Below are 24,601 nucleotides of genomic sequence, written 5' to 3' on the forward strand. Positions count from 1 at the left end.
TGTCCACACTGACCCCCTGGATGGAAACCGGGGTCACTGGTGTCTTGGCCCTGCGTAGATCCACAACCAGCTCCTTCAACTTTGTCGCGCTGAGCTGCAGATGGTTCTGCTCGCACCATGAGACAAAGTTACCCACCACAGCCCTGTACTCCGTCTCATCACCACCGCTGATACATCCCACCACAGCAGAGTCATCAGAAAACTTCTGAAGGTGGCAGGACTCTGTGTGGTGGCTGAAGTCCGTGGTGAAGATGGTGAAGAGGAAGGGAGAGAGCACAGTCCCCTGAGGGGCCCCAGTGTTGCTGACCACGCTGTCCGACACACAGCGCTGCAGGCGCACAGATAAAGTGTCACAGATCAGCAGAAGGTGAACCAATAACTAAATAATCCTAAAAAATCCTTCATTAACTAAAAATGCAAACAGTGTAAAGTCCAGATAGCGCCCCCTGGAGGCGACCGAGCAACATCCCGATGACTCATCTAAAGTCCGTCCGGCAGTGATAAGGTTTGTCCTGAGGGTGGCGCTGGAGCAGATGCACTCTGAAGGGTCCGTCCTCTGAGGAGCAGGAGGCAGTGATCAGGACCTTTTTAATGCAGATCAGGATGGTGGATTGTGATATTTCTGAAGCGGCACCAGAGGAAAAGGTGTGGTGCTCCTGCACTGACGAACGCTGCGAATAAATGATATTTTTCATGTATTTGTCAGTGATGTTGGAAAATTGAGCTAATTCAGTTTTAGCATTCTGACTGCGATATTATTTGAGATATTAGCCATTACACCTACTAGCGTTTTACAAGTGACCAGCGAGAAACCTCTCTTGTAACTTAGCTTTGCGTCTTCTGCGTTTTTGCGTGTTTAGACAAATCAAGCATCTTCTAAAGTTACAATCGTTTTAGTACAAAGCTCCCTCTTTTCCCCACCGTGTATGTGAAATGCGGTGAATGTGTCTCTTACTTAGCGTGAGTTCGAGTCGATGCATGTGTTGTTAAAGCGGCGGAAGTGTTTTCTGTGTTTGCCTCCGGGTGTTTTCCTAAGCTGCAGTGCGCTGAGCTCTCTCCCCAGCAGCCGAAGCCTCCTGCTGGGGCTGCGATTAAAGGTGGAGAAGCGTTACAGGATGAACAATAACAAATCATCACATTAACACACCTGAACACGTTTGCTGCAGCCTGAGAAACAAAAGACAGTCATCACTGTCAAATTAAAAGGCATGAATTTGTTCTGCTAATTTGTGGTGGGCGTTAATTTTGTAGACCAAACGGTGAATAGAGAAATCAGATCATTCAGAATGAAAATAATCATCAGCTGCGGGCCTTATATTTACTAACGCAGCATCAGGAATGTGCTGGAATGATGGCAGAGTTTCTTGTGTGCTTTGCAAATAATTAAATGAGGTTTTTGAAACGTTTTCATGCGAGCAGCGGTGCAGAAATACCACAGAAGCACTACAGTGACGCTGCTATATATGAATATTACAGCAGAGGGATATTTGTGGTTAAGACGTATGTGGGCTGTAAGAAGCTGACTAGTAAAGCATTTATACAATAACAACAACCGAATGAACCTCAGTTAAGCCTTGCTTTTTACCTTCCTACTCGGATAATGGTTAGATTCTGTCTCTGGGCTCGTTTGGACGTTTGGTCGAGATGTGTTTTGGAAACCCTGGCGGGGTTTTATCTCTCCCACACAGTTTGGTTTAGTTTGACAGAAGCTAAAATCTAAACACAAACAGATCTACACTGTACCAGAAAACAGCTTTTTAGGCTTTGGGTGATGATTTCCTTCTGGGCTTTTTAAGGTCCGACATCGCTGGTATGTAATGAGCAAATGTTGATATTTAAACTTTTACCGGCTGGCAGCGCTTGTTGCTTCTTGCAGTTCATCCATCAGCGGTGCAGAAAAGGCTCAGGAGCAGATGAGGATATCTGTCTTTCTTCCAGATCGGATGTGTCACACAGAAGTTGCCCCTCGGGGAGGAAGCTTGTTTGTCATACAACATGTAAAACACTCACATTAGCGAAGTCCTTTCCAGTGTGTAAATATGTCACGTTGCATCAGATAAACTGGGAGCGCTGGAAACCTGAAGATACTGTCCCGAACCGAAAATCATTGGTCGTTTGTTCAAACACACAAAACTGCCGTCATCTGTTGCAAATAATGACTTTCGTGTGTCGCGGACAAAGGCAGAAATGCAGGCAGTGTGACGTTGTTATAGCACCGAAAAGCCTCTGAGACGGGAGGCTGGGGTGACGGACGGTTTCTCCGAACCTTATGATCTTCGGAAAGTTAAGGTTAACCTAGTTTAATTGCTTACACCTAACCTAAACTGAACTATGGAGGTGTCAGATCAAAAAACTCTCAGATTAATCATTTCTGTGACTGACCACCAGCGACGCCAGCGGGACAGATACAACAGTGACTGCTGATTTGTTATGACGAAACAAAGCAAAGTAACTCCCCCACGACCACAAATCAGCTAACATGAACACAAAGTCAGACTTAATGGAAAAATGTATGTAAAACTACATTAATTTAAATGTAAAATCCATGTTTTCACACGTGTGATATACTCTACATGTGAAATTGATTATTTCCCATGTGATGTCTCACATTTCACTTGCTAAATGTCTAAAAAGCGCATGTTTATATGAGAAAAAGAAATGCGTACTGCTGCATTAGAAAATAAACTAATTATACAACTTGTTATGTAACGTTTACATTAAGTCATAAACCTTCAGCTGTACTTCATCTGGACCAAAGACACATTTTAAATTCGACGTTTTTATGTCGTATTTCCCTCTTTGTTGCCTCATTCATGCGTTTTCTTCTCCTAATTCTGATATTTGCCACATGACTTGAAGGCAGCATAAACAAACAGGATAAAGACTGTAAACACAGCAAAGATAAAATGCATTTCTTATTTTAACTGATGACACACCGCAGTCTGTGTATAGTAACATGTAATGTAATAACTGCTGAATAATATCAGGATGTTTCCAAATCTAATAAAACGAGACGACCTGGAGGTCCAGCTCAGGTGAACTCCTAACGAGCTGCACGTCAGCGATCTTGTTAGAGGAGCCAGATGCATTTTCAGGTGATGAATGTCATCGTCCTCACCTGGGCAACATAAACTGAGGAAAAAACACAGCAAAGTTCACATAAACTCATCAGGGGAGATAATGTAATTAAACATTATTTGGTGCAAGTCTCAAATAGCTCATATAATTATAGATTTTATAGTTTTCTGTAAAGATACGATCACAAAACTGGACAAAGAGAAGAAAACAAAGAGGAGCCATGTGTCCAAAATAGCCTCAAAACCCCTTTAAAGCCCAGAACACAGTCTGTGGATCTGCATGAACTAATTAAACATTTGTTCAGAACGTGTCAAACCAAAACCTTTTAATATGGGATTATCCGACAGTTATATAATGGAGGGTCTGTTTCCCAGTCAGGGCTGTGAAAGGGGTCACTCCTAGCTTTGCACCCACACAGAATTGTCTCAAACTCTGCAGCTCTACTGCGCTACTTAGCCTCTTTTAGCTGCTAGTTTTGGTTTTCCGGCACATTTCCTGTCTGGTTCAGTCTCTAGTGTTTCCAGCAGCAGCTGTTTTCATGTACACGACCCGCTCGGCAGCAGACGGACGCAGTCAGAGAGCAGCTGGTGAACATAGCGGAGCATCTAGCTGCTAAAGAGCCAGATGTTTCCCTCAGCAGCTGCTGGAGACCAAACACAGAGCTGACAGAGAGAAGACCGGACCGACGTCCATCAGGAGACACAAACTCGCCTCCTGATGAAGCGTCGTGTCGCTCTGTAGCTGCTGGAGGCGGAAGTAGGCAGGTGTTTGCTAACAAGTTAGCTAGAACAACTTTATAAGGTCATACTGGCCTGCATAACTGTAAACCAGCTATGCTGTTCTGCCCCCTAGTGGCCAAAAATATGTTCAGTGTAACTCGGTGGAGGCTGGTGATTATTTACCTGGATGCTAGCTACTATTTTTGGAACGTTACATTTGTTGTTATGGAAAAGCCGATACTTTTAGCAAGCTAACTAAGCTAACCGCCGGCACCTACCTAGCCAACAGAAAACAGGCCCGCTCTTCATTCGGGTTTTTTGGCGCTGTGTCAGCCCATTTTCATAGCTTCCTCTCGCTCTGCGCGCCATTAATGGTTGGGGGGGGGGCTACACACCGACTGCCCAAAGGCAAAATTAGAAAATACAAGCAGACACACACTTCTAGCGCGTCATAAGTGATGATTGAGAGGGATTATCGTCATTCTGCCTTTAACTAAAGGTAGTTAGCGTTTCTTACGTTATTTAGTCGACATCACTGCTCTTCAAGTTACAGACAAAATATCTTAGAAGTTCAAATAAACATAAACACTTGAATGAATTTCCCTTTCATCGTCCCTTTGGCTCCAGCCCAGGAAATGTTACGTGCCGTTATGTTTGTAGGCAGGTTGGATGAAACATTTACGAAGCTCAGCGGGTTCACGTCCTCTTGTCTTGTGTGTGGGGAAGTTTAAGCTACTGAAACCTCTTTGGTTATGGTTAAACCAAGCACTTTGAGTTGCATGAACATGTAAATATTAGTCATGCTTAAATTGCAGGAGTGGGTGTTGCAGGAAAAGGGAAAGTTTTATGTCCAGTATAAGTAATACTTTTTACTACTTTTTAGGGCAGGGGTTCCCGAACTTTTCAGCCCGCGACCCCCGATATTAGACTGCTGACGACCCGCGGCCCCGCGAATCAGGGTGTTGTACCTGATTTATAACGATGCACGTGAAACCATAGTTTATGTGTTCCTCTCTGTATTTTCTGGCTTTCGAGGAGGGTCGGTCCGTTTGCGGGGCGTGGGTTTGGCGGGCTGCCCTTCCAGAGGTGGAGGGTAGTCCTGGCGGTCCCGCTCTCTCATCAGCAGGCATCTCTGCTCCCTTCTCTTTTTCTTTTGATGTTAATAACCGCCGTTTCATTTTTGATCAAGTTTAGATCTCAAAATAGACGATCGCTGTTTAGCAAAACACTAAATGTCCATCTAGCTAGCGCGTGTTGTTGTTGTTGTTGTTGTTGTTGCTGTAAATTGTGATTGACGCCGTAACTGTCGTAATTAAAGTAAAAAAGAAGAATCTGAGCTTTGGGCGAGCAGCAGAAGGGATTTTCTCTGTTGATGAGAGCAAATTAGAGCGAGTGGAGGAGGAAGATGATTCAGCGAGGTCGCTCATTCATCCCAACACGGTCACACACACACACACACACACACACACACCTGGTGTATTCACCGACACTAAACAGCCTATGAGTCATCGGCGCAGCAGGCATGTTTGGACAGTTTATACAGCAGGCCAGTCAGCTGCTGCCTGCGGTACTGTGTGTGTGTGTGTGTGTGTGTGTGTGTGTGTGTGTGTGTGTGTGTGTGTGTGTCACACTAATTGAAAAGCAGGATGCTGCCTCAGCCGGGCCATGCTCTCTGATAGGAGTGTTAGATTTGTGTTAATGCCAAATTATCCCTCGCAGCTGACTGCAGGTTCATAGCTGGATGTTGGGACGCTACATTTAAGTCCATTTTTATTTATACAGCCCAGTGACAAATCACAGATTTGCCTCAGGGACCCCTCGATGCGGAAAAATTCTCCCCTAAAAAAATGGAAGAAACCTCGGGAAGAGCGAGAGAGGACGGACTTAAATGTGCTGCATGTGTTTTGAACAGTACATGTATGGTGGGTCGCCTCCATCTCACTGCAGTGGTTTTGGCCATTGAAGCATAATGTAAAAGTTTCTGCCAAAACAGACAATTCCTTAGACATAAAGAGGAATTCAAACTGATGTGAGGTGATTATTTGCCTTGAAATGCTTCCTGCAGCAACTTTGACTATTGTGCATGAAGAAAATCTATATTTTCAGTATCAAACATTCACCCCTGTGTTTGAAAGGTGGCTCCGAGAGGTTTGTGACTTGCGCCTTTGCAGATCCGTGTGCTCAGTGTCCAGATGTTCTAGGCAGCCGTCACCAAATCACCGAATACTACAAAAGAATCAGAAATACTTTATTGATCCCCGAGGGGAAACTCTTTCGTTACAGCAGCTCACTGTCACGTCAGTGCACACAGGAAGTACTGAGCAAAAAATATAATACACTATAATACAGGTCAGATACATTAAGTAAGTGGGTATACGTATAAAATTTAAATAAGTGTGAAGTACAAAGTGGGTTTACAGGTTGATGATAATAATACGGTATAAGGTAATAGTGCATGAACTGTCAAGTGTAGCTTATTAAGATTATAATGAGACGGATGATAGTGTAGTGTATCATATCGTTTTCTAGTACTTTCTCCTGTGTGCACTGACGTAAAGACGAGCTGCTGCAATAAAGTATTTCTGATTCTGATATTGCACAGCTGTAGTAAACAGGATATTGCACAATTATTATTAAGTATTGCAGAGATGTTAATGATCAATGTCCAGTTTAGTGACTTCGGGTCAAACAGACTGACACTTAGAGGGAGGAGAAGAGTCTGATGGCCACAGGCAGGAATGACTTCCTGTGGCGCTCTGTGGTGCATTGTGGGGGGATGAGTCTTCCGCTGAAGGCGCTCCTTTGTTTGACCAGCACGTCATGGAGCGGGTGGGAGACGCCGTCCAAGATGGCGTGTAGTTTACCCAGCATCCTCCTCTCTGACACCACCGCCAGAGAGTCCAGCTCCACCCCCACAATGTCACCGGCCTTACGGGTCAGTTTGTTGAGTCTGTTGGCGTCCGCTACCCTCAGCCTGCTGCCCCAGCATGCAACAGCATACAGGACAGCACCGGCCACCGCAGACTCATAAAACATCTTCAAAGTACAAACAATGAACTCCTCCTGGAATCCCGCATTGTTATTTACACATTTCTGTGTGTGTACGGATTAAACAGGTGACAATCGGTGAGATTAAGAGGTACGCAGTAAAAATAAACCCACCTGAACACAATGTTCACAGAATTAGACGTAATTTTCTCGCCAAGATGAAGCCGTCCCTCGTGACATATTTTAGACTCTCCCTCTATCTTTCAAACATTTCTCTGTTTTTCACCGATAAAGACACGCAGTATGAACAGACCCAGTAGGAGCAGTATTTGGGTTATTGCTGGCTGCAGGAAATATCACTGTCACTGGCCCAGTCTGATGCATTGGCCTTTTCATCACTACTGGCACCACAGCCGGTGCTGTTACAGTGGAAATCTGCCAGCACACCATTACACTCCAAATGGATGGAGAGGAGTTCTGGTCCCAGTTTAGGCTCGGAAAAACAGTGTTCAACCAGGACTCTCTTATATCTGAGTGCGAATTCCTGTTTTTGATGGTTACGCGGTTCATAATGGCTCTCTGGAAGTAGACTACAGCTGCTTTGGCACTTGGATTCAGGGAGGACGGTTTATTTATCACGAGGTAACCCTCTAAACACATGTTCATCTAAAAGGGAACTCAAAAGGAGTTCTACTGCAGGTGTTTTAAAGTCGTATAAAGCCTTCAGCGTCTCAGAGGGAGCTGTGTGGAGTCCTCAAGTGATGTCACTCGAGTCAGCGTCGGCCGGGGCTGAAGACTGCGAGTTCCTGTTGGTGTGGAGTCGGAAAGACGTGAGCTCAGCAGACCCCCCGTAGCTGCAGGCTACATTAGCCGCTACTAGCATAACACACCACAACTCCCCACCCCAACTGCCAGCAGGTCGAGTTGCATCGTGGGTAATGTAGGCACCAGGTTTTGACAAGGAAGAAGAATGAGTGGAATAAAAAAAGACTCGCTCTTCTAATAGCGGGAGTAAATACAGGATATTTGTCTTTCTAGATGCTCGCTGTGCCACATTAGGTGTCGTAAATTGTTGCTGAAACTTGGCTGAGAGACATGACAGACTGCACCAGTAAGAGGCTTCACTGTTCCACCTGCCAGCACCGAGAACAGGTGTTTCCGAGGGTTTTCTGAGTGAAGGGGAAGCTGGAACCACTCACGGTCAGTGGGAGGTGAGGGTGGCCTCTGTTAGTAGAAAGAGGGTGAGAAGGGGTCCTGGGTCAGGGCTAGAGGCGTCCCGGAGGTTGCGTCGATCGGTCTCCCAATACGACACTGGACTGTGGTTCTGATTCCTCTATTATTCATTTGTTGTGTTTTTGTGGGACAAAAAAAAACTGTCTTCACCAGGAAATCAGGAGAAAAGTAACACACTGGGAACCGCAAACTTCTGCTCAGAAACAAATGATCGTACCGCATGTTCCACAGATACTACAGAATATGATGACCAGTTTTATGTCTCTATTTTTTACAATAAAACAGTTTTCATTTGCGTATCGGCCAAAGAAGAGCCTGTTAGAAGTGATGTAAAACAACTGATTATAGGTTCGTTTTCTCTTTTGCTGATGTCTCCAGTGTTTCGTCATGTTGACATTAAAGATTGGAACAGGACAGAGTTTTACCTGCTTTTATCAAACCTTCTCTAAACTTACTTTTGTCGTCTCTGCTTTATAACTAAAATGTGTGTAAACAGCTCAAATCAAGAGGGGATGAAGAGCTTGTTTAATGAAAACAGCAGCTGGTCTTAATGATTTTTTTTAAAACTATATTTGGTGAAACACAGACGTGAGTTTGGACTTGAGGGTTGAAGTTTGCGTCTGCTGCACTGCGGCTGATCTCCCACAAACTGGAGCCGATAAAATCTGCAGACGACTGAGGTAGTAATTACATTTGCATTTTAGTCACTTAGCCAACGCTGTGATCCAGGCTGACTTGCAGCAGAATAAAAAAAAAAAGACATCTGTTCCCAGATCAGCAAATTTTACAAGCAACCAGAAGTGAGGAGGTCAGAGGTCGCAGCACCACGGAGATTAAAAAAAACAACAAAAAAAGCCTCATATTGTTGAATTTTTTTAATTCAGCAATAATAAGTGACTCTTTAGTCAACCAATGCGCTTCAGTTCAGGGCCTTTTATTTTACAGGATGAGTTGAAAAACAGCCTACTGTACATACACAATTACATTATAATTTGTCACACAAACCAGTCACAAAATACAACGACAGAAATAAGGATTTAATAAATATAATTGAATATATATTATATATATATATATATATATATATATAATAAGCTCTCTTTTATTAAAAAAAAACCTCTCCAATAGTCATATTTAAGAGAAAGAATGTTTTTGGGAGAAAAATAAAAAATCACTTTTCGGCAATTAAAACATAAAATTAGCCTTATGTTTGTCTGACGCTTCTCAAATCTTTGCTTTTCCTGTATTTCTTGCGAGATACTAGAAGGTAGCATCACTCTTTCACGAGGGCTCGCCATTAGCTTTGGCTAGCTGCCATTTGAATACCAAGACTTTTCCTGGACAGACTAAACTCATCTGACGGAAATGAACTTAAACCAAAGACTATGGAGGAAACACAGGCCGTCTGAACCTGATGTTATCGTTTGGAACGCGCTCAGCAGAAAATCGAGATGATACATCGATTTCAGCCGAATATCACAGGAAGTATGGATTTTGAACGAGTCTGCAAGTATAATGGTTTCAGTATTTTCAGACAGTCTCATAGTGTTGTTCACGTGAAAAGTGACAGAAATAGAGAGCCGGGAGAGAAGTTCAAACCCTGCTTGCTGTCTCACCTCCGCACGGATGACCAGTCGCCGAGCGTGAAAGTCACAGCCCCGTCGGAAAGGTGTGCGTGTGCGCGTGTGTGTGTGTGTGTGTGCTTTTATATGCCGTATCCACCTGTCTCCCAACCTTAAACTGCTGCCATGCACAGAAAGAAATACTAAATAAAAACACTGGCATTGTGTTTTAAAATCGTAACTGAACACAATCTGGGGTTTTGCAGAATTGTCCGATGCGGCGGCGGGGCTGGTGATGTTTAGTTTATTAGGCCAAAGCGTAAAAAACAGAATGATCCTCTGAAATGTGAATATTTAGGGTTAGAAATAATATATCTGGTTATACTGGATGATAAGTCTTTCCTTTCCTTTCTGCAGCTGCTTGTGTTGAAAGCTCTGAGTCATAACTGCACTCGTTTCTCTCGCCGCCTGCCTGATGGATTGCTTCAATAATTGCAGACTCCATGTTGATGCATTAAATCCATGTTGAGTCTTTCTGAAAGGGAGAGAGTGGGACTGTCTTTTTCTTTCATTGGCTCTTTCATGGCCGAGGCCTCCCGGGGGGCGATCAGCCTTTATGTTCCTCTGCAGCGAAGCATCGGGCGGCTGCTGAATATGAGCAATTATTATCTCAGGCTGGATGCTGCTGTAAAGAGCTCAGTTCAGATCTGTTCAGCTCCCTCAGGCTCACTTCCACTCACTTCACTTTGCTCGTTTTCATATTTTGGTATTTTTACTTGAGTCCAAACCAGAGTTAAATGTTCCTAAACTCTCTGGATCCCCGAGTTCAATAGCATTTCTTCTTCACTTGCCAAGACACAATTCTGCACCACTTAACCAGATCATCACAAATGAACCTGCTTTTCATAATAATTATGGTTTCCGATCCTTTTTCTGCGCGCATACTAACATTTGGAATGAAATCCCGTGTCACATTAGAAATAATCCCTCCTTCTGCAATTTAAAAATGTATACAGATATTAACCTTTCAACAACCAATGTCTTATCTCAGCCCTTCAACTTCTGTGCAATCTGTATCTGTACGCATTTACTTTTTGTGTTGCTGTTTTCTGCCAAATGATATATTATTTTTATTAAGTAACTTTAAAAAAAAAAATTAGGTTTGTAGACTCAGCCTTTTTATATAAAGAGCTTTTATTGTTTCTCTGACCTTTCAGCAGATTTGTTCCTGTACGAGAGTCAGACATGGATGTATAGAGAGAGCTGGATACAGCGTCGGAGGTCGGGGCCCCCGGTCATTCCTGTGAAAGCTGCTCAGTGGCGCATGAAGCCAAAAAAAGTTCGACTTCCCGGTATAAAATTACCCGGATCTTCGCAGAAGCTGTAGGATGCGCTCTAGCGTTTCATTTAACCCCGCCTCCCTCGGCGGGCTCGAGCCGGCTAACTTCCGGTTTAGCCCTCCGCTAACTTGAATGGGGATAAAATGATCTAATCTTGCGGCTCTTCTAGACTTTACAAATATTATCGGACCAAATGGATCGAATTCAGATAGTGAAACGAGTCATTTCGCGAGGGTTGTGACGACCAAATTTTCCACCGTTTTACAGCCGCTTTCTTTCACAATGTAAGTCTTTGGGGGGAAAAGTCTTGTGACGACCCCGAAGTTGTAATTCCACGGTTTGGCCGCTATATCAAATTCCCGGACAGTAGACTCCGTGCTTGTTAGCTTGTAGATATTATTCCTGCTGCCAGCGAAGTTTGTTGAGACTCGCTGCTGCAGTTTGGTTGACAGACAACGTTTAGTTCAGTTTTATTAATTGTTTTGCATTTTGATTTTTTAATACCTTTACTGTCTCTTTTATTTCTGCTGCTGTCGTGATACAACATAAATACGACTTTAGAGATTTTTGTTTATTTAGCCTGCTGTAAAAATAATACGCACGTAGCATCAACACAATTATCGCAGTAAGTAAAATAAAACACTGTTATCAGCTTCAGTAGCCTACAGCTTCATATTTTGGGAGGATAATGAAGCATATTGCTTTACTTCACGAATATTATGTGTCCTGCACTCTTGTGGCCTGACACCAAATACTCGATACACCGAGAGGTCCGCACCAGAGTACACTGAGGCAACACAACCCTCGAACTTCCTGCCGCTACCTCACATTAAAACACATTCAGTAGCTTTACAAGTTATCTTTAGCTTCCTGCAGCAAATGAATGGTGCAGAGCAGAAACAGTGGAGACCGCACTGAAAAATACTAATAAATATGGTCATATTATACACAGAGGATTGTCAAGGAAACTATGTAAATATATACAAGCATTGGTGTTTTACACAGTAGCTACTGTACATCTGGTGATGCTAGCTAAAATCATATTATCAACGAGTATTCAGCTGCCGCCCGCAGCGCCGACTAGTGGTTTGATCTGTCGACTAGTTGAGTTGGTGAAACCCTGTGTGTGTGATTTAAAAATCATTTAAAAATGTTATCCTCTTTTAAACACACAATTAATTCTGAAAAGATGAGTCAGCTGTTGGTAGCACATTCCCATTAAAGTATATTGCTGGTTAGGTTTGAAACCCGCCACAGGGCGTCCGCTAAGAGACAGGCAAAGATGGTTGAAATATGGGAGTAACCCGTTCATTTGTCACCACAACAACTCCGTTATTAGTAGAACGTTGAAAAGTTTACTTAGTTGGGTGTTTTCAGTATGTGTACGTGGTTTTTCTATAAAACAGAGTAAAAATAAATATACATAATATTAACATTGACTGTTAAACAAAAATACACAATGTATATTTAGCAAAATACAAAATTAAAAGGATTAATAGTTGCAAGAAAACAAATTGGGTATGTCGTGCACGATAAGTTAAACAATAAAACAGCTTAATCTGTTCTATATAGCAGTGCTTGGTCTGGACATTAAGTTGTTTACAACTTAGAATCTCTCGAAAACGAGCGCTTAGACAAGTAAACTGCACCGAAATATACAAACACAACATCAGTGTAAGCGAGTATGAATAAAGGAAACATATATACAGCGTAACATCGTGCTAAAGACAATAATCTCTTCTCATTAGCCATAGTGATGTACTGTATACAAGCAAATAGAATACCATAACACACAAGCGATCCTACAAAGATCACATATAATGCACTTACTTTCAATAGACGCACAACACCCGAACGATGAATAAAACTATATAAGATATGAAACAGAAAAGTTCAGCATCTGTGTCAGCGCTCCGCTGGACTCGCTTTCAACTTCGCACTAAGCGCTATGGGCGGGACGATCGCCTGCACGTCGACCCGTGAACGCTGATCGGCTGCTGTGCTGGATGCCGCGTGTCGATCATTCGATCTCGGCAAACAGAGAGAGAGATTTATATCAGAAGGCATGTTATTCTGATGAATATAATGGCCTTTTTAACAAATTCTGTTTCCCGTGACCACATCTGAATGTAATTATCACACAGACACGAGTTACGCTCATGTCACTGTCTCACGTTTAAGGCGGTAAATGAGGATGAACTGTGACTGAAGGATCTGTGTTGGTGTGTGTTCAGTTCGTCAGACTCTCTCGCTCTGTCGTCCTGTTTCTCCTTTCTTTCTTCCTCTGTCCCACTTCCTGTTCGGTCGCCTGCAGGCAGAACCTGACCGACCAACTGACACGCACACACACACACACACACACACACACACACACACAGGAAGAAACCACAGAACATCGTTATGTTTTGCTGTGTGGTTTTTGGTGGTGTTTCTGCTTGACTGGATAAAACTAACCAGTCGTCTAATCGCGGCTGAACGAGAGAGAGAAAGTCCAGCTGACGAGCTTGAGCTCATATGTTTCCTGTAATCTGAAGCGTTTTTGTTCAAACATAACTGCCTCGCTAGCAGCAATTTAAACTGCAATAAAAAAAAGTCCAATATTCGCTAAATATTGATTGTAGCCACTTTGAATTAGAAATCCGTACTTGTCCACTTGCGACTAAATGTCAGCTTGTTTGCAGTTGCTTTTCAAAGTTTTAATGTTACTTATTTGATGTTTTGGCCTTGAAAGCATTTAAGAGAGAAGCTGTGGAAATTTTGTGGATGTCACATCTCCAGCAAACACACACACACACACACACACACACACACACACACACACATTGTGTTGCTGTTTGTGTTTCCAGGTGCAGAGAGTTGAATATCTGTTGGTTTCTGTGTTGACGTACAGATTACCTGAGAGACACAGTGCAATGGAAACACACACACACACACACAGTCGTGACAGAAACACATATAGGTAACACACTTTAACATTGTGTGTCATTTAAAAAAGCTTAAATACAAACACAAACAGAAACACTGAGCTGCTCCGTGATGATTAACATTTTTTCCTGGATGGGTTTAGATTCACATTAAATTGAAGAAACCATGCTGGAAGTTTTGCAATTCTTTTTTTAAAACATCCATTCATAATACTGCCAACTATTTTCCAAATCCCACCATATGTTTTATAACAATCAGTGTCTTTCCTTCCTCCCAGGCTGCCATTGATTTCAGTTCATTTCTATGACAGTCAACCCGCAAAGCAAGTGTATTTTCTGCCAAAGCAGGTCATTGTGTTGTGATGCAGTTAAAGGGCATGTTCAACATGGAGTCTGCACTCCGACATTTTGGCTTTTCCGGGTAGGAAAATCACAGGTGTTACTAATAACATTAATGGCGTCTGATTTGGACATGTAAAATAGTAGTTAGGCCCCGTTCACACTGCAGGCAAAAGTGGCCCAAATCCGATTTTTTTTGGGGTCAAGTGACCAGGTCAGACTTCTTCAGAGGTAGTGTGAACACTCAAATCTTGCCCAGATCTGATTTTTTAGACCACATACATATGTGGTCCTGAATCACACCCAGATCTGATTTTTTTTTTTTCAATGCGGCCGCAGTGTGAACAACCAAGGCGGATTTGATGCGACTTTTACGCCAATCTACGTCGACATTTGTCACAATTATGCGCCGGCGAGTTAGCCCCAGACACGACAGACGCAGACAGTAACGTTAAAAACTTGACTAGATATGGAGAACAGCGATGGAGCGAGTCAATGGAGGGAGAGGGAGGTGTTAGACCTAATTAGTACATGGGGAGAAACTTCAATTCAAGCTAAACTAGAAGGATCCTACCGTAACCGCTCCGTTTTTAAACGAACTTTAGTGCAACAGCGTGCTGCGTCTGACGTCATTGTTATTGTTCTTTTGCGCATGCGGGTTAGTTTGAAACCTCAAACAGTTCACACTGGAATCAGATATAGGCCACATTTTAAAAGGTAACGTGAACAGCCAAACAAAAAAATCAGATCTGAGCAAAAAAAATCAGAATTGAGCATTAAGACTTGCGGTGTGAACGGGGCCATTATGATCATTCAAAAACACAGGTATGATCCTTAAAGGCACGGCAGTACTGGTTTCAACATTCAGCTGTGGTCGGCCTTTTCCAGTGGTGGAAGACGTATTCAGATCCTTAAGTATAAGTAATAATACAAAAATGTAAAAATGCTCAGTTACAAGTGTATTAAAAGTCTTACTTCCAGCCCTCCTCCCCCTCCCCCCTCGTGATATAAATCAAGTTATAGATGCTACTGCTGGTTGAAGGAGTTTATGCATCCACTAACACAGAGAGCAGGCAGGCTGTTAGAGTGACCTGCAGGCTCATCATCATCAGCAACAACCACAAAACCAACCAGTTCAGCCAGAACCGCTAATACAGAGCTGAGGCTAACCAGCAGGAACACCGGGGGCCCTGAGTGTCCCTGAAGGTGGGGAGTCTTCTGAAGCGTAGCGTAGCTCATTTGCCTCTCACCAGGGGAACAGGCTATGCCAACTGGCTAAGCTGATGAAGAGGAGAGCTAGCGTCGTTGTTAGTGCTGTTAGCGGCTCCGCCCGGCAGCCAGAGAGGATGATGCAGAGCGCCTGGTGATGCGTTCACTGTCAGCAGAACGACGCTGCCGGCTGTGCTTTCAGGCTGAAGGATGCTATGTGAAATTAAGTTAGCAATGACTGTGGTGTTTGGTTGAGTTAGAAATCAAGATAAAAACCAAGCTGTTGTAACAGAGGACACATTGTAGCAGGCCTTGCGCAAATCTGGATGCCTTAAATGTATTGTGTGATTTTGCAGTTTGCCTTTCGGAGAGTCAGTTTTAATAGTTGAAACCTATTAAAGCCGGGTTTCCACCAAACAGGCCAGTTCAGTTCGTTACACAGCAGAACGGTTATTTTTGCGTTATTTTCGTACAACTTTATTCCGTCCCGTTTTTCGTTACCCCTCTGTTGAGGTTCCAAGCAAACTGAGCCGATACTAAAAGGTGGAGTTAAAATACTGCAAACCACCGATTTGTGAGAGAGAATCCGAGCAACCAGAGTCGTCCCGTCGTCTGCGCTCTGATGTAGGATTTCCTAAACTCGCCTGTTTTTTCAGCAGTCTTTTGTCTTACTGCCTGCAGCCTTTTCTGGAACAAAGCTTGTCTCCTTGTTGTAATAAACAACCAAATACCGAGAAGAAAGATCATGAAACGTGTGTGGTGGAGCGAGCGTTAGCAGTGAGTTGTCAATCTGGCAGTAAACGTACAGTGTAGGTCAGTTAATAAGTGCTGCAGCTTCTCAAGACCAAGAAAAGTCTCGTTTCCCAACTGCTGGAAAAGTGAAGCGGGTTAGCCCCGAAGCCCCGTTAACAACCCCGCCTTCATTAAGAGTACTGGCTGCGGTGGAAATGCAAAACAGATCTAGGGTTCAGGTACATGTAGGTATGGGTTTCAAGGGTACTATACCGAAAGTGGTTGGTGGAAACACGGCTTAAGTGTAGCGAGACACTAACCTAAGAGGGTTGGATGTTTGATTTTGATAGGAAGTGGCTGTGTGCTGCTCTTTATCAGAGCAGTAGATGTTAACCTGATGTATTGGATTTGCCAAACCAAGCACCACCTCATCTTTGTGGCGTTCTCTCTTGTAAAACCAAAACGTGCCGTTTGAAAACACTTCAGATAAAGCGTCAATCTTGTCTTTTTTGAGTGTGAAATGGGCTGCCCCTCGTGGCTGATGGGGGGAAAAAAACTTTGTAAACCTGGTTTTGAAAAGTGCTATAAAAATAAAGTTTTACTTGCTAACTGCTTGGTTTGGCAAATGCACGTCTGGTTAACTTGACCAGCGAACAGCCGCTTCCCTAAGCGTCCCGATGGAAAGCCTCTGAGACTGTCTCAAACAGGGCTTAACGTCCACAAATTGGTTGAATTTTTTACATACAAACATGGCTCCACTCTTTTCTTCTTCTTCACTGTACAAACTGTGTGTTAGGCCCTATGTGCTGGCCTCTTATAGGCTAGGGTGGCAGATGAGGTTTAAACCTAAACATCTAGATGTTTAATCATCAGATCTGTGCTTACTAGGATGTAAGCACTAATAGTTAAAGATAATTCCAGCTTCTCAAAAAAGTAAGAGTTCATGACAGTTTTGACTGTGCACAAAAAAATCACAGCAGAAGTAAAAGTGTGCCGAGCAGGAAGTAAATCATTATTCTCTTTGACTCTCAAAAGCCCCGTTCAATATCTAATGAAGACCTGGGAGAAAAGCGGAGGAAATAATTCCTAGAAGCCGCGTTTATTTCAGACACGTGCTTTGTTTCATTTGACAGAGTTTGTTAATGGCGGCGGTGTGCAGCAAAGGCCTGGTGGCTCTGTGGATTCACAGCTCAGTGGTCTTCATTAAGATGATGACTAAGAAATTATATGTCCAGCATCCCACCGCCAATCTGCCCCGCAGCCACCAATGTTCCCACGATCTGCTGGCACACACTTTTCCTACACAGATTTACTCAAGCACACACAAACCCCTCAGGGTTTTATGTCACTCTTCAGTGCAATTCTGAAAGGTCTGGAAACTGAATTTAAGCTACTTATTATATGGAGAGAGAGAGAGAGAGAGACTGTACTCCTTATCATGCCTTTAAAAGAAGAGAAGATGTAGACTTTATTTTAGGAAAATGTTCTTTCCTCAGAGGCAGTTAATAGACTTCTTATCCATCCACTTCTTATTCCTTTCTCTCTGGAAGCAGCTGATGCCCAGCAGCAACTTTTTGGGCAACTGTGAAAAGCAATATTTCCACAGGAGTTTCGATTGAGTAATTCCTTCTCGCTGCCAGAAAACATAATTAGCTGTTGCATGGATTTGTTTTGAGCTGAATTTCTTGTCTAGATAGCATGACTGATCATTTTCCCTTAAAGCCACGATTATGTTTACTGTTGCTGAAACTGGAACTGAACAGGCGTTCTTATGGATTCTAGTTTTACAGTTTATGTTTTCGTGACCAGTTTAACTCACTGACAAAATACTGCATGTTCGTTACAAAAACAAACCACGGAGCTGAAGTAATGCAGCATTCAAAACGAGCAATATCGACCAACAAGCGCATCTGCAATTTACTTAGAAAGACTTGTGACTTGTTTTCACTTGATTTGACTCGTACTTGCCCTCAGTGACTTGAAACTTTACTTGAACTTGTCTCGAACGATTTGAGACTTCAGTTTTAAGTAATTTTAATGATTTGAGACTTGACTTGAACTTGTTTGTAATTACTTCAAATTTAACTTGGATTTGTCTCAAATGACTTCACAGTTGACTTGGACCTGCTCTTATGGACTTTGTAATGACTTGGACATATCTGTAAGGACTTGATAATTGACTTGGGCCTGTATTGAATGACTTTTGGACTTAATTTCTCTCGAATTACTTGAGACTTGACTTGAACTGGTCTCGAATGACTTAAGATCTGGACTTGTCTAGCATGGTCTAGACAAGACTTTGACTCGTGATGCTTTACTCATGATAGTAATAAACAGATTGTGGAACCTCCTATTTAACTTATACAGGCTTTAAGTTCAGTGCACTCTATTAAACAAAACACAACTAATAATTTGTAAAATCCGTGGAGTTTTTTTCAACTTTATGAAAATGTGTAGATTTTTTTGCGTTGTATTGTAGAAAAGGTTTCAGTCGTAGTCATCTGGACGCTGTTTTCAGAATCAAGACGTTTCGGCTCCCATCCGGAAGTCATTCTCAATTGTGAAAATGGTCTGAGAACTCAGAAATTTAAGCTACTCTGTGTTGCTTAAGCCCCGCCCTCAGGGAGGAGTCTACCTGAGTATCTGCTGCCTAGTTTCACCTGAAACTGGCCTCATTGTTTCCATGATGGCCCAGTAATCAGTAATCAGGCCTATTGTTTTCTGGCTGCACCTCCCTCATCACTGTTAAGTACCTGATTAGCATATGATTGGCTTGACCACGGTGTTAATACACTGTGGTAAACGGTTGGCAAGTTGAATTTCAGACCACCATTTCTGTTCTAAGAGGGGTTTTCTTTTTTCACAAAAATGGCTTCTTTGACTCCTCTTTCAAACCAACTCTTCTCTCTACTTAGACTCTTCACCTCGCTGTCTTCAAATGTGCGGTTTGTAGCTTTTAGATGCAAATGCACGGCGCTCTGCAATCCCGAGTTAGCGTGTCGTCTGTGCTGATAAAGTCTTTTGTGAAGTGGCTGTACACAGTCTCACCTGTGTACCGTTCTTTGCAGTTTTCCTCACTGCATTGAATAGAATAAACTACATTGCTCTGTTTCTGTGTGGGCATCTTGTCCTTGGGTTGAACGAGTTTGTCTGTCTTAAAGTGTTGCCTGGTTTAAAGAAAACAGGAACATCGTGCTGTCTAAAGATCCTTTGTAGTTATTCAGACATATAGGCCTGATTGGGCCATCATGGAAACAAAAGAAGGTCAGTTTCAGGTGAAACTAGGCAGGTAAACAGCAGAAACTCAGGTAGACTCCTCCCTGAGGGCGGAGCCTAAGCAACACAGAGTAACTTAAATTTCTTTCTCAGACCATTTTCACAATTGAGAATGACTTCCGGATGGGAGCCGAAACGTCTTGATTCTGAAAACAGTGTCCAGATGACTACGACTGAAACCTTTTCTACGATAGAACAGTCCTGGACGAATGAGGGACTACGCCGTCTTTTTTTGCGTTGTGTTATTTGGATGAAAAACTGTTAGTAACAGCAGGAGTGGGGCGTTGTCGGATATGAAAATATTATTATATGAGACTCTCTGGTGTTCTCATTTATCCCTACAAGGACGACTGTGGAAAACAAGCTATTGTATTATGCATACACACACCCAAACACACACACACACACACACACAGTTCCTCTGGGATATTTATAGACGCTGCCCTGATTTCACCACCTGCTATAAATAAACTCACCTACACTGATTTTATTCACAGCTGCATGTCTGGTGTTTATTAAGCCGCCTGTAAGATACAATAAGCCTCATACACTAATGTAGTAGCGACAAGGTCAAAGGTCAGAGGTCACAGCTCCTGTGACCCTGGGCCGACAAGCTAATCGGAAAGGAAAGGAACTGGAAAGTAAAAGGCGGGAAGGTAGAGAGGATCTTTTTATTTCAGCTTTCGTGCTTTTTGAGCACAAACAGGAAGGAGATATGACCACACACACACAAAGAGCTAGTTAATTTATTATTCATATGGCATTTACAATATTAATCGGAGGATGTGTGCTCATTCCAATTTAATTGGCACTATTAAAGTTAAGTGTGTGTGTGTGTGCGTTCATTACCAATTAATTCCTATGATGAGTGTTTCCCAGATTGCCTGCTTTCAGTCAGATCTCGCCGCTGGCAGCAGCCTCTCGTGCTTTGATCTGCAGCTGCTCTGCTTTCTACAGGTTTCATTCAGACGCTTTGCCACTTATCCCCTGTAAACTAACGCCCGCTCTGTCAGAACGGCCAACACCATCGCGCTGTAATTTAGGAAAAGTAATTGAATTTTAGAAAAATATGTAGCATCACCTTGTTACGTTTAACCATCTCCTGAATGATGAAGAGACCGTCAGCACCGGAGAAACGACAGCGTCTGTCATTTATTCATGTTCTTAAAACATCCCACAAGGCCATGCGAACAAGGACTGTGATTTTTCACCAGCAAAAGCAGATGTAGCGTGGCGTTGACATTGTGCCACAAAATGTCTTAAACTGGAATTATGACTCTGCAAACAGAGAAGGGTGTTATGGGTATCCGTAGGTCACAGAGGAGCGAATGATCACGCCTCCCAAATATCAATAACACGTCATGTGGACCTGTGTGTCGCGAGGCAGACTGGAGAGGAAAAACAACGTAAACGTCACGTACCAGTTGTGTGTGGGAGTAAAGATCACAGAACGAGCCCCGTGCAGATTCACCCGCCTGCAGCCCCGAGAAGCATGTCGCAGCGTTTCGACCTTTTCTACGCCGGCCACCTTTCAAGTGTGGAAGCGTTGATATAGGTGGACAAAAACAATGTTTTTTAGCGCCCAATGCAGACATTAAAATTAATTCTTTATGCAATCTCTACGCATGGCAACTTTGGAGTGATTAGGTTTAAGCAACTGAACCACTAAAACAAAAGATCATTACATTAATCGCAGGTCCGTGGCGGTGGATGCGAACTCTGAAACCTTTGCATCCAGAGAAAATGTTCATAATTTCTGGAGGTACAAAGTTTATGATTCAAAATCTCACTGACAAACACCTTTAAGGACCACTCTAATCTATATATATATATATATATATTTAATCCTGAAGTAATGTCTTTTTCGTCTACTAAATCTTTAACAAATCACAGACCAATGTCTAATCTCTCTCTCTCTCTCTCTCCAGGTGAATCATTTATAAATCGCATCATCTCCGCACACATACACACAACAGTATATTATTAGCTGCTATTGAAATCAATGCAGCTTCTATAAATAGCCACTGTGTGTGTGTGTGTGTGTGACCTGGCTGGTGTTGTTTCAACATAACAGATGACAGTTTACCCCAAGGACATGAGCAGAGGAGGAAAGTGGGAACGAAAATGGAAACATTTAAAACAAAGTAAAGGAATAAGAGGAGAAACGAGAAAAGTGAAGAAGAGAAGAAAGATGGACGAGTTGTTTGTCTGTTTGAACGGAGAGGAGGAGGAAGAGGAGGCCTGTCAGCATTACTGATGTGTAAATTAACTCTGTGGATACAAACATGCATCACTACAAACACAGCAGACTTGATGTCACTTGGCATTTAGCAACTGTTTTGGGGCGATAGCTAAACTTCGAGTCGTGTCTATCTGTTGCCACAGTGGTTTGTCTGAAGGTAAAGTTAAACGGTACTTCTGGTATTTTTAAACCTGGGCTTTATTTTATTTTATTTATTTTTTAAACATATTTTGGGGTCTAAATGACAATAGGTACAAAAAGAATTGGTCCAGTGGATCGCCTCAGCTGCGAAACGGGCTGCGATGACTGCAACGTGATCCTTGGAGGCAACTTCGCCCGTCAAAAGCACGTCCGCTAAAAGTGCTTGTTCTCGCCGCTGACAGGCTCAGATTGTTATTCTAAGCGTCTGACAACATTGTGGAAAGGATCCCTACAGAGACAGACCTTTTTTTGTTAATGAGCAAGATGATTTACAGCTCACCTCGCGCGAGATTTCAGGTTAAACAAGAAGGATCTTGCTCTTTATTCACGATGAATTTTGAGATAATAATGTCCTTGGAAAGTATAAAGTCACCCTGAATCTAAAAATGTATCATGCCTGTGTTTTCGGAGTTGTGACTCGGAGAAGGAGTGCCATTTTTGACGCAAATGCGCTTTGACGGTGAATGCGCTGTATAATACCGGCGGGCCAGCTCTGGTAGTCATTTGGTATTGCCTCACGGGCCAAATATAATTACTCTCAAAATTTGGCCCGCGGGCCAGAGTTTGACACCTATGCTCTATGTTATGTAACTCCGTGCAGTCTCCCATTGAAGGTTTCTTTTCTTGGTCTAATTACACAAGTTCCTCGGGGAAACTAACCATATTCTAAGATGATATAAATATATTAGAAGACCAAAAAAATATTTGCTCACTTTCTCGTTTTGGTGAGATCCTTTTTAACGTTATAACAATATATTTGTCCTTTTGATGCTGTATGCTAGGGCTTGTGGGAAATGGTGTTGGTTAAATAAAAGATTCTTTTAATTTACCATCCTTATCTAGAGTGAACCACAGGACATACTGTTAATATATTATATTCCAGTATATACACAAGTACTAGTGTACATACTGTGTATATATACTGGCACGTAATGTAATAAATTATAAATATACTTCTTTTCAATTCAGTCCAACTTTATTTATCCCTGTAAGGGCAATTGTAGCAGCAGCTCGGCCACCGAGAGCCAGATACACACACACACACAATAGAAAGGAAGAAATAAAAATATTGTTAATCCCAAAACTTAAAACAATCAAAGGCTACAATCTTAAAATGTGGAAATGCATTACGATAAATATCTAAAATACCGTCTAAGAGTAATACACAGGATCATGCGGCTGCACGAAAGCAAAACAAAACGTTGTGCCCTGCCGTTCTTCCCTGTGTTTCTGCTTTTTATGTTTGATCGTGAAGCTTTTTCTGTCTTGTTGTTTAGAAGTGTAAAAGGCATTTCAGCTGACAGTAGTGCTCGCAGCGGGCTTGTACTACTGCAGTAGGCCTAGTGGTAGCAGTAGTAGACAGTAATAGCAGCAGGAAGTACTAGTTGTGTTAGTAGCAGTGGGAAAAGTGCAGTGGTAGTAGAGGTGATAGCCAAGTGTCTTTGAGTAATGGACGTCAGTTTAATGACATGAATGTAAATACGTCAAACACACACAAATATCTTGATATTTTCAAAATAAAAGTCCTGTCCAGCTGGGCATGTGTCTAAAATGTGCAGAGACAAAACGAAAGCGGATCAGATAAAATGATTCAGAGTGTAAATATGAACATGAATGAGCCGGCAGAAGGGTGCGTTCAGGTGTGTGTTTCGTGATGTTTGACCTTGACTCCGCATTTTGCCGCGCTCAGTCCTTCAGCTCCCGTGCCCTTGGCGATGCAGTCGTCATGGCAACCGCGGCAGCTAGCAGGCTCATTGGCTGGCAGGTTGAGGAGGAGAGTCGGTGTCGAAGTGTGTGTGTGTGTGTGTGTGTGTGCAGAGCAGACAGCATCCCTGAGATCAGTGGGGCTTTGTGGCTGACACACCTGTTCTATTTCTGTTCTATTTTATTCTTCTGTTATTTCGTACACAGTCTCCCTCCACACGCTGACCTTTCCTGACACACACACACAGTATACTTTTCTGTGACTTTTGTCTTTTACTTTCCATTTATTTTATTTTATGTATGTTTTTTTAAACAGGAATTTAATTATCTAACATGTTCTACGTGTGCAGCATGAAGGGACTACACACTTTTCCTTTGTGCTTTTGCGAAATGATGAAATAAATAAATGTACCTTGTCTCTCGAGCATCAGACCGAGGAACATAAAAGGACAGATTCACATCTGTTAATGTCGGATCTGGTCCCTGAAGTAAGAGAGAGAAAAGCCAGGTCACCGCAGTCACCACACACACACACACACACTTCAAGCATCAGGGATCATTACACCATCAACAGAGCAGAGACTGTGTGTGTGTGTTGATAATGATGCTATTAAGCAGTGTGTATTTATAGCAGTCTCTCTGTATGGAGGACACACACTGACCTCAGAAACAGAGAAAGATAAAGAGGGAGCGAACACAGGTTTATAAAAAGTGGATTTTTTAAGTGTTAATAATACTTAATGTACGTTCTGCTGATTCTGATTCTTTTAGTTAAGTGGCATTATCACTGCAGGACCTTTCCTTACAGTGGAGTATTTTTATATTGCAGCATCGCTACTTTTGCTTAAGGAAAGCATCTGAATACTTCATAAGATTATAAAACAGACGCTTATAAAATACCCCTTCTAATAAATCAGTGTGTAGTCGTGTCTCCTTGTCACATTTCAGGCGTCTCTGAGTCGTTATCAAGAGACATTTCCCCCTCTAGACTTCTCACATGGTTTCATTTCAACAACTGGTGAAATATGAAATAAATATCATTCTTCAATTAGTC

General features: G+C 42.6%; 1 protein-coding gene across 11 annotated transcripts in view; it reads left to right on the forward strand.

The window, feature by feature from the left end:
- LOC122884773 (echinoderm microtubule-associated protein-like 6) overlaps positions 1-24,601 on the forward strand; it is a 107,419-nt gene that overhangs the window by 4,824 nt on the left and 77,994 nt on the right. The window lies entirely within an intron of this gene.

This window comes from Siniperca chuatsi, linkage group LG11, assembly GCF_020085105.1.
Source record: "Siniperca chuatsi isolate FFG_IHB_CAS linkage group LG11, ASM2008510v1, whole genome shotgun sequence".
NCBI lineage: Eukaryota > Metazoa > Chordata > Actinopteri > Centrarchiformes > Sinipercidae > Siniperca > Siniperca chuatsi.